The 14,613-nt window shown below is 33.5% G+C and overlaps 1 protein-coding gene across 1 annotated transcript in view; it reads right to left on the bottom strand.

The window, feature by feature from the left end:
* LOC142336383 (uncharacterized) overlaps positions 1–14,613 on the bottom strand; it is a 547,349-nt gene that overhangs the window by 423,509 nt on the left and 109,227 nt on the right. The gene's annotated exons all lie outside the window — the stretch shown is intronic.

The raw sequence follows: 14,613 nt of genomic DNA, 5'->3' as shown, positions 1-14,613 counted from the left end.
TATTCCGTTTTGTACTTCGTTGTATGTTTCTATGTCCTGCACCTACATACTCTATCGACCTGCCTATTGCTATCTCTTTTTTGTCTCTTTCTATCTTTTTCTCTTTTAACAAACAAGGCAAACACAAACATGCTTTTGTACACATATTTGTTCACGTCATTGCGCCCTCCACTCTAAATCGTTCCGATCTTTATTGTTTTCTCTGAAGTCAACAAATTAACATTTCATTACTCACTGCAATGTGATCTAAATGATTTAAATTTAAATCCATATTCCTAATGTGTTGTATATGTAAATGTAAATATCTAACCCACTGTAACCAACTAAATTTTACCCCAGGAAAACGTGACTTGAAAAGTCAATGACCTGGTTATCGTAATTTTGAGGTGTTCTGCGCACTTGAACCGAAACCATCAAATTTAAAAATATTTATAAATTTGACGAGCAATTGAACTTGTTACTTGTTCAAAAAAGGTGAATGCTCTCTAAGATTTCGCAAATGGTTCAAAATGCTCTCATCATTTTGTATCCTTTGTTTTTGTTGTTGCCTATTTTATAGCTGTACTCATTGTTGTTCAGCTGTTCAACCTTTGACAAACTGGTAATATAGTGGAACACAGTATAGATTAGCTGTGAATTCTGGCTGGGGCTATGACGCTACCCACCCCCATACCTACATGCTCTCATATAGAACCCAAGTTTTGCGTAAAATGGTTGTTATCGTACTTGTGAATGTCAATGTTAATTGATAAATTGATATTACGGAATCATTCTTTCGTTGTTTACTCAATTTAATCAGACAAATTGTGTATCTTTCTCACCGGAGCAGAAATCAATAAAGCTGACACTAAATTATTACTTGTACCTTACCTACATACCTTCCACTCACAAATTTGGGTTATAATTTTTGCAGCTGCTGCTATCAGATATTACAACAGTTCTATCTTTTCATTACTCAATTTGTTCATAGGTTTGTAACATTTTGATCCACATATTGTATGTACTATTTATTATAAATTATATGAGTCAACAATTATCTTTTGCAATGCTACTACAGAGGTCAGGAAAGTGAAGTATATAAATTTTATCTAATGTGACTTAATGTTTAAAAATTTGATAGTATTTTCAAAGTGCTTCTACTACTTAACAATTAAATGCTCAATGCTAAGTGCAAGAGAGGAAAGCAGAGCCATTATTGCTGTATTTTAGTTAATCTGTTTCCCAAATATCCTGTCCTTAGTCACTCAATCACATTCAGTAGAGGGAACTAATAAGTATCTAATAATCTTCTAAGTTGTAATTATCCCACTTCTTTTAACCCTCCCAGACTGGACATGGCATTTATTGAGTGATATCAGCAATAAGTTGCTATTTAACAATCTCGTTTGGAGAATAAGTTTTTTTTTTCACACCTACGCATTTACCTAACACCCTCAGATTTTCGGGGGAAGGAAAAGTTCATTGAGAACTGCCAGGCCCTGCCCTTCCGGCAGTTCAACACATGTCTTCTGTCTTCAATATTCTCTTTTTTCTTATTTATGGTTTGCGGATATCGGTAAACAAGTAAAAAGCAACGCTCAGATATAAAAAAGTCGTCGGATTATAAAATCCCCCCCCCCCCCTGTCAACCTACAAATTGGCATTGGTTCCTTATGTGAGTGACTATCGATTCACGGCTTCCTGCCTAGATCCATAGATGTGTTCTGTGCTACTACTCTACAGGGGAAGACGACAGTAGAGTAGATCAAATTTATAAATGAATGAATTAATGAATGTTGTTGTTCAATGAATGAATTGGCTTCAAATGATATGATGCTTCTTACTATTTCTTTGGATCCAACCAATCTCAAAGATTGATACATAAACAATTACCTCTTTTCATTCAAATTTAAATTATTCAACAGCGAAACTTCTCTTTTCATGCAAACAGAGATCAAACTCTATAGAGAAACATGGGAGGATTTGTAAGAAAGACTGCTAACCTAGACTGCTTACGGGAGTCTGTACGAAGCAGTGAACGTTGCAAAATAATCCATGCTCGAAAAGATAAAACGAACAAAGAAAAACAGCCGGAAGACTTGGGTATCGACTGGAAGTAAAATTTGACGTAGACCCCAGACAACTACTAACAAAATTTTAAAAATTTAATTTATAGTCGCCCTCTTCTTCTCTGCCGGCTCTTATAGCGGCCCTCTTTTTTATTTTTATTTACAACTCAGAGAATATCAGCTGTATTGGGGGCGCTGTCTTTAAGACTCGAAGAGGAATATTGTTGGAGCATCTTTTTGCGATCGGTAACTTTTTTTGGAATGTATTTAAAACAGGAAATCAAATGCGTGAAAACAAAGTTTTCAGATCAAATTGCTGAAGATTTGAGAGAAGGGAGTTGTTTGAGAGAGAGGGAGAGACCAAAGTAGGTGTGAAAAAGTTTTCGCTACGAGGATGGTTTTTGGGTCACGTGCGGCATTATCAAAGCTATGTTTTAGTTTGCTATTCTCTAACTATACGATTTGCAGGAACTATGACAGGAGTCAAATTAATGGTATGAAGGGCGGTACTTAGTCATAGAATTTGTACCCCCGTAATCAATCCCTTGCCGAATCCACTCCCCACGTCATTCCACCCGTAACCCCGCTCGCTCGAACCACCTCTCCCCTCGCTCCACATCATACTTCGACTTAGATAAAGCCAGCCTCCCTAAGCCGCAGTTAGCTACTATCGACAAAGTCAATCGCCCGCGAGCTGACTGAAACCAATTTTAGTCTGACCTTTGTTGGATATGTTTGTTAGGTTTTAATAGCCACTGTTAGCCTCTCAATGGCCAGTTTTAGGCTCTCGCTCTTTACAATTCAAAGAATTCGAATTGTATTGGTGCATTGTCTCTTTTAGAGATCTGTTGACACATTTTCATTATCTTTGAAGTTAAATGGGAGTTGTGATTTTGGTTTTCTCAATCCATTCACTATTGGATTGTAGTTTAGTAGTTATCCTGTTGTGTTTCTTAAGTTGTTTTGAATTTTCGATCACCGTTTTCACATTAGTCACGACATTCACGTTTGACTCGTGACCTACTCTCTTGCTCAACTGAATGGATTTTATATTGTTTCACTCATTGAATTAGAGCGAATGCTAGCTGATATTAGGATTAAGCTTAATAGACTTCATTTTAGCAGCTGAATTAAGTATAATTTTATCTTACAAAAACTGCTCGACAATTTGACATTTTTGACTCTTAGAAAAAATTCTGTCAATTTAAATGACAGATTTGACATTGTCAAAGCAGTTTTTTTCATTCATTGCAAATTTTTTTATTTTAAGTTGTTGACGCAAACTGGTACTAGTCCGTTTGAGAAAATTGTTACCATCTGAAACAAAAAATTAACTTTGTTTCAATTTGGAACTATTTCTTACCATTTTGCCCTGTTCGTCAGCTGTTTTTGTATTTTTTCTCAATTTTTTTACACTTGGTACACTTGGGGGGTTCTGTTGTTCAAATAAGCTGTTATAGTTGTTTTGCTGGCTATGGATATAATTAATATTATATTATTGAGTAGTTTTATGCAATTTTTAGCTGATTTTCGTCTCGCGTTTTTTTGCGTATTTCTGCCTTAGGTTTCTCGCTATGGTGTATCGAATTGTTTTACAGCTATTTTATAAGTTTTACGCCTAAAATGTGACATTGAATGCTAGACCGTGTACTTTTCACTCAATTAGTTGATACAATTTGTTTTTTTTTCACTACTTGCGTTTTTTGTTTAATGTTTTTGCAGGGTGGGAATACGCCTGAGCAGAATGAAACTTTTTCTCAAAATAATGGATGGTCTAAGTTGAATAATAGCTTTTTGTGGATCATTTTGTTCGAGAATTTCGTAGATAATAATTTGACTCTGTCTTTGGTTTTTCTTCCTCTGGTTTCTTACATATGAGATATTCGTGTGGGTTATGGTATTAGCTGGTATTCGGTTATTGGATGACAACTAATCGTGTTGGAAGGTTTTTAGCAAATAGTTAATTTGGTGTCAAATTTTTATAGGATGATTAATCAGTTTTTTTTACATGTTAATATACAATGTTAATTTACATGTTATGATGCCAAAATGATTAGTATGATTAATTTTGAGGATTATTAGTTCAGTAAGAGTAGTTTTTGTCTACTTCGGAATCTCGAATTCTTCAGGCTATGTTTTTAAGATAAGTTCACAGATTTTCATGATTTGTGAAGTCAGTTTAGAGAAATGATTTTGGTCGGACCGAAACAGGAAGTGCAGCGATTAGATTTGCGCAATCGCGTTTATATAATGTTCCACAAGAAAAATTTCCTTTATTTTGTAAGCTTGTGGCAGCCTTTGTTTGGAAGCTTTACAAGATCTCAATAATTCTTTTGCTGTCTAGTTTCCAGGGTATTTATGAGAAATGCAGACTGTCGGTTCATTCTCACAATTTTAAATTCTCAGCTGAAAGAGTATTTTTTTCAAGTTTCCTGTTTGACGGATATCATGAAGCTACAAACAGCAGAAAAATTTACAGTGTGATTAGTTAAGTTAAGGAGATCTGCAATAGATTCTTTCTAATTTAATATCTTATTAACGGTTCTTTTTATAATTTTGCGGCAAAAGAGCAATATCAATCAATCTCATTTTGGGTTACAATATTTTTGCTGAATACTGCCTTACAATGCATGACTGGATCTCTGTAATGATATTTAACTTAATTAGCTTTAGCTCAGATGGGAGTGAAGCGTTTTAGATTTTTTTCTCTCTGGACTTGTTGTTCGCTTGAAGATTGTGGCCAATAAATTAGTTCCGCCTTTTAATGCAAATTTTCATAAACCAATTTTCGCCTGATCGTATTTGTTCTCGTGACCATTTCACTCTTCGTACTCAAAAACGGGATAAGCATTTAAAACCCGAAGGGCGTTAAATGGCCTCAGAGCTTTACGGCTGAGTAGTCTCTAAAAATGCTATTCACATGTTTAATAAAAATAAATTCATGGTGTGATTGGCGGTTGTTAAAAGTCGAACCCCTCGGCAGTCATTTGAAAGCAATTTTCATCCGACGATAGTCTGTTGTGTTCATGGTGTTCTTTGAAGTTTTAATTTTTTGTGCGAACTTTTCATCATGCGGCAGTCAAAGAACAACCTTTTCCATGACTTCTATAACCAGAAACTGCACTTATGTTCTTGGCGTACACTGTCTTAGGTGTGAGTTTATTGATCTACTAAGCGAAAATTTATACAGGGCTTACCTCACTCATGAATATGATTTTTGCACTCACTTGTTGCATCTGGTATGATAATGTAAACTCCAGTTGAAATTGAAGCAATGACTGGAACTAGATGATTGCAAAGCTTTATTACTTGAAAACAACTTGGTTCTTGAAGTTTGAAATGCAGATAGAATTCGAAGTAAATTTGTCGTCTCAAAGCGTTTTTCCTGTCTTGGATACCAGTAGTTTTGTTGATTTAGGGTATCAACTGTATAGCGGTGATGTCTCGGCGATATATTGGTTATGTTTGATACTTTTGGTGAGTGTTTATTCAAACTGAGAAATTGGATCCAAATCGAAAGCAAAGTTTCTGGGCCAAATTTTTTGAAGAAATTAGAGCGTAGCCAACAAGTAGTTGAGCTCTAAGCCCTTTTTTGTAAAATGTTGCCTTTAATCGGCATTATTTTTCTTAGGTTCTTACAGTATTGATAGGCGTATGATTGTTTAAAGTTTATAACTAGTTTTTAGTAGATTCTGTGTTTTAAAATCGATCGTGCGATAAATCTGTTGAGCATACAAGACATACCTCACTCCTTAAAATGAGTTCAGTGGTCACTTATTAAATCCAAATCTTAAGTCTAATAGACGTTACCGAAACTGCATAACTTCATATTGCACAAAAATAAAAGTGTTCGAAGTTGGAAATGGGGATAGAATAGAATTCAGCTCATTTTTCTGAATCCACTTTGTCTTTGCTATTGGAAAATTTTAAACTCAAGTGCCTCGACAGTCTTCGTCTTCTGCTTTTGGTCTTTCTTCGATTTTCTGTACATTTTGATATCAGTTCCCATTGAAGTATTCGGCAGAGAAGACAAAACATAAGCAGTGACGCATCGAATTCCTAGATAAGACTTTTTAGAAAATAAAAGTCCAAAAATAACCAAATAAATGACTGAAGAGAGAAAAAAGTGTTGCATTCCGGGCTACATCAACAAGTATAGAACTCATATTAATCCAGCAGAGCAAATACTTACAAATTACAATATTTTAAAATTAAACAGAAATATGAAGTGTTTTTGAATTTTGCCGCCTCTTTCAATTAAAGAAACGAGTTAATTATATATTTTACGTCAATCCAACAACAGATAAACTAATTGAATTTCCCAAACTTAAAGTCGCGACAGTTTGAACAAGTAACTTGGCGCAAAAAGGAGTTCAAGACAAAAACCTGAGCAGAAGAAAGTTCCAATTTGTTTGGGGCATTTTTTTGTCTTGCTGATTTTAACTTCACTTGGTAGTTCATTCCAATCTAGTATCGCTAATCTCTCAAATGAATTTTGGATTTTGGTAGAAGTTAGTTTTAGTTTCCGGGACAATTTTTTGTCCTGTTCGACTCATGAAGATTCCAAGTGATTATTGGAAGATTCCAAGTGATTATTGGTCGTAACTACTTTTATTTTCCCAAAGTTTTTTAATAAAAAATACCATAATAAATTTTGGTTTGCAAAAAGAATTTTCCGGGAGTGTATTTATTATTAATAGCCCCACAGCGATAGGCTTCCATTATTAGCCTTCTCTTGGGTTTTTTATTTCGTCTCGATTTTTGTTTTTTGTTACGACCATATGACGTCACAACCACTTCAAATTTTCTTTTTGTTCATTCGTTCATGCAATTTCAACTGAAGTGCGTGCGTGACGTCATTTTTCGCTCATAGTGGAGGGAGTTTTTTGTTCATTTGCGTGATTAAATTTTTGGTCACACTTGACTTACCTCACTCAAAAATGACTTCCTCACTTTGAAATTGACTTTTATTTACTTTAATTCATAGAAATATTGTTAAACGGGTGTGTGTCACTCTAAATGAAGGTAGTTAGAGAGCAGCCAATAGAGGCAGCAAAAACTCATACAGATTTATAATCAAAATTTAACATATCAGCCTTCAATTAAAATCCGAATTTTTTTGGTCTGTCTTTTTTACTGTTTTTTGAGACTGCAGATCTACGAAGCTATTGCGGCTATTTTCTTTCAATCTGCCAGCTATGTTATTTATTATAGCAATATAGTTTTTAGTACCTTGAGTACTATTTTGCAATCTATAGTACTCCTTTTGCATTTGGCTGGCATATAAATTTTAATATCAAAAATTGTTTTCTTTCCTCTGGCCATTTTTTGTAGTATACGTTTAACTTTCCCTCGAAACATTAAATGGCTATCTATGTGAACCTCTAATTATTTTACTACAAGATTTTTGTCTAATGGAATTGAATATTTACTTATCTGTTTATTGACGTCTTTTCTTCTGCTCTTAGAATATATCAAGAATTCAGTTTTTGAAGTAATACGTGTGAGGTGTTGGTGTTCATGAAAATATAGAAATATTTCGTTGGCTTTTGGTTCTAACTTGAACTTTTATTTGTCATGGGAGGTATCAAAAATTAAAATAATCATTTTGTTCAAAAATTTAAGTTTTGTTTTGTTAAAAATTTAAAATGACCGTATCATTCAAAAGTCAACATAACCATATCATTTATTGTTCTGTTATAATAAATTGCAGGCCTAATCAAGACTTTAGGAGAGCTCTTTTTGATCAGATGACTATTTTGATTTCAGTAATGATAGGAGTAGTAAATATAGGGAGCACTAGGAAAGGGGGGTTATCATGCGATATAATACATGGGATAATAGGGAGTGGATTATCCTTCGATATAATACATGGGATAATAGGGAGTGGGTTATCCTTCGATATAATACATGAGATAATAGGGAGTGGGTTATCATTTGATATAATACATGGGATAATAGGGAGTGGGTTATCCTTCGATATAATACATGGGATAATAGGGAGTGGGTTATCATTTAATATAATACATGGGATAATAGGGAGTGGGTTATCCTTCGATATAATATATGGGATAATAGGGAGTGGGGTATCCTTCGATATAGTACATGGGATACTAGGGAGTGGGTTATCATTAGCGGTGATACATGTAAAACATTTCACTTGCTTTCTTCTGATTTTATTCTTTCTTAATACATGGGATAATGGGGCGAAACCGTTATATGTACAACCGCTACTTGCTACAGTCTGGCCACTGGAGTTACAAAACGCTTAATGCATGGCATAATAGGGTTTAATTTTTCCATTGGGATAATAGGTTATAGAATTACCCTGTTAAAAGGGTGAAAATTTTATCTGTTAAAAGGATCAAAAATTGAATGGTGATAGTAGGGTCTAAAAATGCATGCGGATAACTGGGTAGAGTTTTGATATGGATAAAGTAGGGTATAGATTTCAAAGTATGCAAGCTGGTATTGGGGTGAAAATTGAATCAGGATAGTAGTTTAAAGTGTTGCATGGGATAAGAGGGTATAATTTTGCCTTGGGGATAATAGGCTATATAATTGAATATCTGCAAACCGATTATATAGTGAAGATTTGAATCAGTATAGTAGGGTAGTGTTTCGTGGAGATAATAGGGTATGGATTTCAAAATCTACAAGTGGGTATTAGGGCGAAAATTGGAAACAGGATAGTACGGTCGAGTATTGCATGGGGATCATAGGTATAGGTTTGCCATGAGTATAATAGGGCAAAAGTTTGAATATCTCAATGCGGTAACAGTGTGAAGATTTGAATCGGGAAAATAGGATATAGTCTTTCTTGGTGGTAATAGGGTATAGTTTTGCAATGGAGATAGTAGTGTATAGTTTTGTATGGGGATAAAAAAGTATGCATTACAATATCTGCATGCGGGAAAAAATATCAGAATTTGAATTAAGATAGTTTTGTATTGTGTTTCATGGGAGAGTATGTTATGTTTTTGCCGTGGGGATAATAGGATATAGATTGAGTATCTGCAATCGGGTAATAGCGTGAAACTTTGAATCAGGATAATAGGATACAGAATAACATGGGTTGAATAGATCGTAGATTCGCATGGTGGTAATAGGATATAGTTTTGCCGTAGAGATATGAGGATGTAGAATTGAGTATCTGCAAACGGTTAATAGGGTGATGCTTTGAATCAAGATAGTAGGGATAAAAATGCATGGGTGTAATAGGGTGAAGGTTCGCATGGACGTAGTTGGTTATAGTTTTGCTATAGAGATAACAGGGTGTAGATTTGAGTATCTGCAAACGGTTTATAGGGTGAAGATTTGAATCAAGATTGTGGGGTTCAGTAGCGCATGGAAAATAACAACGTAATGTTTTTCCCTTGGGATAATAGGTTATAGATTTTAAATTCTGCAATCGAGTATTGAGTTGCAGATTTATGAATGGGGATATTAGGGTATAAATCCCTTGATAATAATGAGGAATAACTTTTGCACGAGGATGGTAGATAATAGCGGCTACATGTACACCGCTAAAGCTACAGTTTGTCTATTGGAAATATAAATCATTTTCAGCGTCTGGATGATTCTGTGTATTTTTGCCCTGGGGATAGTGGGGTATGAATCTGAATATCTGCAAAAAGAATAATAAGTTGAAGTTTGATTCGGGATATTTGAAAATCTGCATACGGGTAAAGGGTAAGGATTTGAAAAGATATAGTAGACGTGGTATGGCACTGGGTAAAGAGGGCATAGCATTGTCACGGTTATAGTTGGGTACATGTTTAAACGTCTGCAGAGCAATAGGGTGAAAATTTGATGTGTCATATTTGGGTAAAATGTTGCATGGAGTTAAAAGGGTATAGTGTAGATGGGGTTTTAGAGTTTAGTTTTGCAATGGGGATGCTAGTGTACAGAATTGATTTTTTGCATGCGAGTCATAGGTTTGAAGTTTGAAAGGGAGTATTATGCTACAGTATGGCATGGGATTAAAAAGAATATATTACTACATACAACTTACTGCATGCTACTTAATAGATTCTACCTAAAAGATACTAAAAACTTCATACTACTTACTGCATACTACTCACTAAAAACTACTGGCTACAAACTACTTACTACAATTTACTTGCCCCCTACTGCTTACTGGTTACTACTCACTACATACTACTTACTACATACTACTACTACTACTTACTACATGATACATGCTACTTACTACATTTTACTTACTTTTACTAACTATTGCATACTACTTACTATCTAATATTTACAATTTATTTTTCCTTACATCCTACTTACCGCTTAGTAATTACTAATTTACTTTATACTAACTACTACTTAACTACTTACTATTTACTATTTATAACACACTAATTATTGCATAAAACCTGATAAAAACTATTTACTAAAACTACTTTCTACTTACAGCATGATACCTACCACTTACTAATTAATTCCTACCAAATACAAGTTACTACATAATACTTACTACTGAACACATACTACTTACTACGTACTTCTTTCTTCATAGTACATACTACTTTCTACATATTACAAACTACTTACCACAAAACTGTTTACCACCTCCTTGTTATTACTTACTACAAATTATTTACTATTTATAACAGAATATCTACTAAATACTTCTTACTCTATACAACTTAATACATACTAGTCACAACATACTAATTATAAACTACATACCATATAATACATACTACTTACCACAAACTAAATACCACTTACTAAATAATACGTACTAAGTACTGATTACTACATACAACCTACTACTTAACTGCTAACTAATTACAACATACTACAACTACTGTACACTATTTAAAACAAACTAATTACTTCTTTCTAAATAATACTGAATTTGTACTACTTACTACTAATTATATACTACTTACTACATACTAAATACTACTTAATGCATACCACTGACTACTTACTAATTACTTGTTACTAAATACATACTGCTCCCTACGTACATCGTTCTTCATGGTACATACTAACCACATACGACTTTCAACAAACTACACACTACTTACCACAAAACGATTACTAGTTACTACTACCTACAAGTTGCTTCTTACTACACTACAAAAACTTACTAATTATTACAGACTACCTACTAAATACTACTTAATGTATACTAGTTAATACATACTAGCCGCAAAATACTATTTTCTAAATGCTACATACCATATACTACATGCTACCTACCACTAATTACATACTACTTACTACATACCACTTACTACTTACTAGTTATTACTTACTAAATACTGCCCATTACATTGTACTTACTATATACTTACTACTACCTAACTAGTTACTAATTACAACATACTATATTTACTGCATACTACTTATTACATACTAATTACTTCATACTAAAAACTGCTTAATATGAACTACTTACTACTAAATGTATACTACTTACTTCGAAATACATACTAATTACTACAGGCTCTTTACTACACACTGCATACTAATTACCATATTCTAATTACAACCTACTTATAAGATCTTGCAACATAATACTTACTACACTACATACAACTTACTTCATACTACTTAGTAAGTACTAAGTAAGCAAAAGTTAGTAGGTGGTATGCAGTATGTAGTAAGTAATGAAAATATGTAGTAAGAAGTAAGTAGAAAGTGATATATAAAATGAAGTAAGTAGTATGTAGTGAATAGTCTGCATCAAGAAGTAAGTATTATAAAGTAGGTACTAGTGCTTACTAGGTATACATAGTGCTTACTACAAACTACTAATTACGTACTGCTTACCCTTACTACATAAGAATAACAAAAAAGTACTTACTACTCACTAATAACTGCCTACTAAATACTACCTACTATATACTAGTTACAGCTTGATGCAAACTGTTCACTATATATTACTTACTTCATTTTATATATTACTTTCTACTTACTGCTTACTACATACTTTTCATTACTTACTACATACTACCTACCACCTGCTACTCACCACTTCCTACCTAATACAAAATACTTACTACTTTTCACATACTACTTACTACCTACTAACTTTTGCTTACTACTTAATAGACTAATACGAATACCTAATACAACCATCAACATGATGCTAACTACTTTCTACAGTGTTACAAAATACTACTTACTTCATACTACTTACCACTTAGAACGTACTACTTTAAACTTACTGTTTGCAACTTACTACTTACTGTGTTCTACCGACTACTTTATTCCTATGACTATTTTTTTCCTACTACTACTTAGTGCTTAGTACTTACCACTTGTTTTTTATTACTTACATTTACCTACTTAATATTCACTACTTACAACCTAATTCTTAGTATTTACTACACACTCTTTACTATTTAGTACTTACTACATAATACTCACTTTTTACTAGTATTACTTAATTACTTTATACCTACATTTTTACAGTTACTACTACTATTAAGTTTTCAAAAACTTTGTCCGTGTATTTGATTTCTATATCGTTTTATCTTTATTCTTTTTTCATATTTAGCACTTCGGAGTCATCTGCACTTCTTGTACTTTTTCAAAATAAGATTTACTAAACAACAACTGGGAGTCATGCGAAATAGTTCTTTCATTGGCGAAATCAAACATAAAGAACCTCTACAGGTTTCCTTTTCCGCTCAGAACTTATCCATTAGGGTCATCCCTGGTCAGCAATACCGCATTTTATATTTACTAATTTTGAAAATTCTCTTAGAATAATCAGAAGATTAGTTTGAAAATTAAACAATGGTGTTCTTATAGAGTTCAATCAGTCCTCAAGAATCATTTGTTTACCACTTTATGCTCTTTTGTAAAAGATGTGGTCAAAAGCATTATGATTATTAAAAACTATTTGGGAGGTGAAAACTAACTGAAAAAAGTAAAATAATTTCACCACTTTGGATAAAATAAATATAGTAGAAATATTTTATCAACGTTCAGTTGCGCTCGTTTAAATATGAGAAATTATACTTGTATCGATAGTGGAAACTAATACAATCTGGTCACGTTGGATCTCTTGCATAAGTGTTTCAACAAAGGAAATGGAATCTAAAGATTGTTTAAGTGATAAAAATTAAAATTGGTGAAAGTTGATTTTGGTGTCAAAGTGTACCTATGAGAATACCCGAAGTTATGAGAATAACTGAAGTTATGAGAAAAACTAAAGTTAAAAAACGGTTAGATGGCAAAAACTAACAGAAAATTGGTTGCAAAGGCCCATTTATAGTCAAATAACACTACTCGTTTCTTTTGCTGACAGATTCTTCGAAACTAAAAAACAAGATTTTTATGCTTTTCGACTTCCTCGAGAACTTTATTTTAACTTCATAGTATCAATTCACACAACGAATTCCTTTAAAAACTATAAATTAACCTGATTTTATTTGCGGGGGTAGAAAAACTCTCAACTTGCAATTGTGTTCGTTCTACTCGACGGACTGTCTTCCCTGTAAAAAAAAACACTGATCTTTGCTGGACAAAATAACAATTAATGAGCTCAAAGTTTCAGTAGATTACTGTTCTTCAGAATGCTTTTTTTGTTCCTTTTTGACAAAAACTCAATTGAAGAATTATTCACTTGTCTCTATCGTGTTCGAACTTGATGTTTTCGAGTACGAATTTTGTCAAAACGTAATACGTCTGAATCATATAGCTTGTTGTGTAGTAAATGAAAGGGAAGTCTATTAACAGTCTGAACAAGACGAGTTCAAGTTTGAGTTTGTGTTCTAAAAATAGCCCTTAGGTAATGTTTCCATCAGAATGTAGAAAGCGTCCTACCTAGACGTTTTACATGTAGTTAAAAAATACTATTTTCAACGTGAGTCTGCAACTGCAATACCAATAGATAGATTATTCACATTAGACGCCCAGACTTCTGGTACTGCGCAAAAGTTTTCACTGGATTTATAGCCGTCAGGCATTTGTAGAGTATACAAACAGTATTCTCCACAGTGTGTTAATTTTCCGTATAAACTAATAAAACCTTGTGCTTCAAAATGGAGTAAAGGTAAGTCCATTACATAATTGGGCAACAATCCTAACATATAGGGAATAATTGCCAAGAACTTTCCATCCGCGCGCATGATCGAACATGTTTGGGGAAAAAGAGCCAAAAAGTGTCATAGGGTGTACTGGTTTATTACTACTAGTGACCTCTGGTCACACCATTCCATGCCCCGATAACCTTGAAATTATCGGCCAAGACTGAAGAGATTTATGTTCACACATTTCATTGCTAGAAATGTTTGTTAATTCAAAGTACTCATGATGTAATCTTTACTTAGGTCCGTCCCACGCTGGAGTAAATTCTGATTATTTTGAATCCAAATCTTTTTAAATCCGATATTTTCTGACAGAAAATATACAGCATTGGTTTTCCGTATGAAAGATGATTTTTGGTTTATCAAACTTTAATTTGCCATAATTGTTTAACATATGCAAACTTGGTCTATTGCGTTCAGTAGTGCGGGCAATTTAACTTATGATGGTCAAACAAACTTGAATCAAATTTCCGTGTGTGTCTCAATAAAAATTTTGTAAACTG

This window comes from Convolutriloba macropyga, chromosome 3 (assembly GCF_964194025.1).
Source record: "Convolutriloba macropyga chromosome 3, txConMacr16.3, whole genome shotgun sequence".
Lineage (NCBI taxonomy): Eukaryota > Metazoa > Xenacoelomorpha > Acoela > Convolutidae > Convolutriloba > Convolutriloba macropyga.
The sequence above is the reverse complement of the archived record's forward strand: the minus strand, read 5'-3'. Positions and strand labels throughout refer to the sequence as shown.